Here is a 3,918-nt window from a genome sequence, read left to right as displayed (position 1 = left end):
TGCTCCCACCTTGATGATAATGGATTGAACCTCTGAACCTGTAAGCCAGCCGCAATTAAATGTTGTTTTTTTATAAGACTTGCCTTGGTCATAGTGTCTGTTCACAGCAGTAAAACCCTAACTAATACAGAAGGTGATGTCTTGGAACTGATGTCACCAAGCCATTTTTATATGCAAATATGCTTTTTAGTAAAAAATGAAATTAACATTGTTAAAAAAAATTGTATTTACTTAGAATGTCAATAAAACAGCTGAATTTTTTTTGTGTAATTACAAAGTGGTATTCAGTTAACAGAACAACAGTTATCCTTATATAATCTGCATCAGAGACAACTGAATATGAAAAATAAACCCAAAATAAATCCAAAAGGAAAAACAAAAACAAAAAACAAACTACTGTCCCCATATATATCTAATTTGTGCTGTGCATCAACAAGAACCTGCTTTAAATTTCCATGCCAATTTACAATCCCTGGACTGTACCAGGCAAGGTTTGTGGCTATTGAAAATACCAGCAGGGCAGGGCTATTTAAAGACTTATTCGGTAGTGTGTTAACTGTGCAAAAAAGGACAATGTACAGTTTAAAAACAAATTTTATACAGCCTTATGTTTCAATCTTTTTTCTTTAAAAGGAGTGAGTTGTGTCCTGGGGGTTTAAATGCTTTGTAGACAAGACAAAACCTGCACTAGAACCAACTTATTCACCACTCTTATCTTCCTCTTCCTCTTCTTTCTTCTTGTCCTTATCCTCTTCATCATCATCATCCTCGTCCTCTTCCTTCTTTTTCTTGCTCTTTTCAGCCTTGACTCCCCCCCCCCTTTTCACTGCATTAGGTTTTCCTTTAGCTCTGTAGGCAGCAATATCCTTCTTGAACTTTAGCTTGGCAGCCTTCTCATAGGGATGCTTGTCATCAGCTGTTGTGTTGTTCCACATCTCTCCTAGTTTCTTTGCAACATCACTCATGAATAAGCCAGGATGCTTGGCTTTAATTTTGGGGCAGTGCTCAGAATAGAACAAGAAGAAGGTTAAAGGAGGCGTCTGGGGTACATTGGGGGTCCTTTATCTTCTTTTAGGTCTCCCCTTTAGGGGGATGTAGTGTTTTACTCAGGGTTTCTATTCCTGCACAAACATTATGACCAAGAAGTAAGTGGGGGAGGAAAGGGTTTATTCGGCTTACACTTCCATACTGCTGCTTATCACCAAAGGAAGTCAGGACTGGAACTCAAGTAGGTCAGAAAGCAGGAGCTGATGCAGAGGCCATGGAGGGATGTTCTTCACTGGCTTGCCTCGCCTGGCTTGCTCAGCCTGCTCTCTTATAGAACCCAAGACTACCAGCCCAGGGATGGTCCCACCCACAGGGGCCTTTCCCCCTTGATCACTAATTGAGAAAATGCCTTACAGTTGGATCTCATGGAGGCATTTCCTCAACTGAAGCTCCTTTCTTTGTGATAACTCAGCTGTGTCAAGTTGACACAAAAATAGCCAGTACATGTAGGTTTTCATTTTTCTTCCTTTTTTTTTTTTAATCACAATCCGTTTTATTTACATAAGTGGAAAATTCAATGTGTACACCAAAACTCCCCTACTCAAAGGCTAAAACACATAGCTGGGGAAGGATTTGCTTTGTATTGCAAAGATAAACTGAAGCAGGGAGCTACAGGGCAGAGCTCTGCCTACAGATCTCAGTTAGCATGGACTCAGTCAGCACTGACATCAGCAGGCTCAGGCCTGCTGCAGACTTTCCCCCTGGCTTCTGTGGAGGNTACCACTCCTGTGCTTGGGGATCAGGTCCAGCAAATCTACTTTGGTGAAACTAGCATACCTTGGACTTTGTCCAGATTGAATATCACGTCAGTCAGGCCTCTGCCCACTGCTTTTCCTATAAACCACCANCCACCTCTGCCAGGGTCAAGCAGGGGCCAAGTCCCACCATGACATCAAGGGGCCCCTATGATATGCAAGTAGACCACTGAGGGAGGACCCTTTGGGACCAGCTCCTGGGAGAAACTAAGAGGAGGGAGAACCTTGCCAAAGAACACCCCTCTCAGNTCANCACACACCCCTAGCCAACTAGGGTGCCCTTCCATAGGGCACCACTGTCAAANAGTTTCCCACAGCCTCACAGTGTGGCTGGAGCAGGCACACTGGGAAGAGGCAGATCCAGTGCTGGTGTCTCTGCAGCTTGGGTAGGACTGGGCTTCCGATGGTCTAACTGCTCCAACTTCTCACACAGCTGCGAGTAGATCTCTTTCATGGCCTCCCCGCTCTGGCCCGTGGGCTCCAGAGCCTTCTGCAATGCCTCCAGCTTGGAAGGGGCCACTCTTGCATGCAAGTGGAGGAGAAGCCTCAGCACATGACGGTGCACATTATCCTTCCTCGGAGAGGCAGTGAGGAAGAAGCCATTAAAGAGGCTGCTGCAGAAATCCTCCAGGGCAAATTCATCAGCAAGCAGTACCAGGCTCCCAGTGAGCAGGTGGAGAAAGATGTCACTGAAGGCCAGGTCACCAAACGTTTCCACAAGTCCAGGCAGCAGGCGCAGGAGAGCATTCTTGTTTCTCTGCTTGGTGATGTGTAGGACGTAGTATAGTCCCACCTCACAAGCCATGCGCTGTTCCTGCAGAAACTTGGTGAGACTTTCAGGAAGTGTGTTGGGGTATGTGACTGGGGCTTTCTCCTCAGCTGGAAGCTACGTTGAAAGTGAAGTCATCCACCACGAGGGACATGAGTATCGGCAGAAAGTTGGTGATGAGCTCTGCCTCCATCTTAGGTCCTTGAAGATCTGGCTATCTATGCACTTGATGGTGTTCAGGGATAGTGTGTTGATGGCAAAGGGGTCGCACAGGATCATAGACAAATCCCCCAAAACTTGTTCCTGGCCCTTCTTCACACCATCAAGAAATCCCTGTAGCTCCCGGACTCTTTTGCTGTCCACAAACCGCTCCCGGATGCAGGCATCCAGGCACCAGGTGAACTTACGGCAGGGATCCACAGTGCAGATGTCACTGACGTCCAAGTCATGCAAAGACATGAGCAGCTCAGCTCGTAACGTGCAGTAGTTCACATTCCTGGTCCGCAGGAACAGTGTGCACACTGACACAGAGGGTACCTGCCTCCCACATGGCCAGCTTGTGCCAAGACTGTAAAGGTGATCCACTAGTCCTGTCCCCAGTGCTGAAAAGTCAGAGCACTGAGAGGAGTCTGCAAAGTCTCCAAGAGGAAAAACAGGTCAGCATCAAAGTGCCATAAATCAGACTCATCTGCAGAATCTGACAATGGAGAACATCAAGAAAGGTCTTTGGCAAATAGGACTGTAATTCTAAATCTAGCCATTTGGCTCAGGAGTTCAAACAACATCCCCTGTGTCAGCTCTGGAAGCTCTCATCAGGAGTAATAAACCCCAACCCGGTTTTCATTTTTTTGTCATATCGAGCCTTGTAAGCCTTTGCCATGTCTTCAAATTTCCCCTTTTCTTTAGTAGACATGGTCTTCCACCTCTCTGAGCATTTCTTGGAGAACTCTGAGAAGTTGAAAGAAGCATCTCGGTGCTTCTTCTTGTTCTCCTTCCCACAGGTTTGAACAAAGAATGCATATGAGGACATTTTGACTCTTGGCTGTGAACATCCACTTCTGTATTTTCCAGGCACTGACTGTCATAGCCTCACTCAAGACAGCTATATCAGGGTCCTCTCAGCAAAATCTTGCTGGCATATGCAATAGTGCCTGGGTTTGGTGGTTGATTATGGGATGGATCCCCAGGTGGGGTAGTCTCTGGATGGTCCATCCTTTCATCTTAGCTCCAAACTTTGTCTCTGTAACTCCTTCCATGGGTGTTTTGTCCCCTATTCTAAGGAGGAATGAAGTATCCAATCTTTTGTCTTCCTTCTTCTTGATTTTCTTGTGTTTTGCAAATTGTATC

At 45.9% G+C, this 3,918-nt stretch overlaps 2 pseudogenes across 1 annotated transcript; both read right to left on the bottom strand.

The window, feature by feature from the left end:
* Nucleotides 1-698: 698 nt before the first annotated feature.
* LOC110309340 lies at nt 699-3,607 on the bottom strand (annotated as a pseudogene).
* LOC110309605 lies at nt 1,527-3,259 on the bottom strand (annotated as a pseudogene). Its single transcript, XR_002379720.1, has 2 exons — nt 3,256-3,259; nt 1,527-3,200 (listed from the first exon to the last, which is right to left on the bottom strand). The product of XR_002379720.1 is annotated as a negative elongation factor B pseudogene (transcript).
* Nucleotides 3,608-3,918: the final 311 nt, after the last annotated feature.

The sequence above is a fragment of the Mus caroli genome, chromosome 14 (genome assembly GCF_900094665.2).
Source record: "Mus caroli chromosome 14, CAROLI_EIJ_v1.1, whole genome shotgun sequence".
NCBI classification, from domain to species: domain Eukaryota; kingdom Metazoa; phylum Chordata; class Mammalia; order Rodentia; family Muridae; genus Mus; species Mus caroli.
Note: the sequence above shows the minus strand (reverse complement) of the source record. Positions and strands in the feature narration are given on the sequence as shown.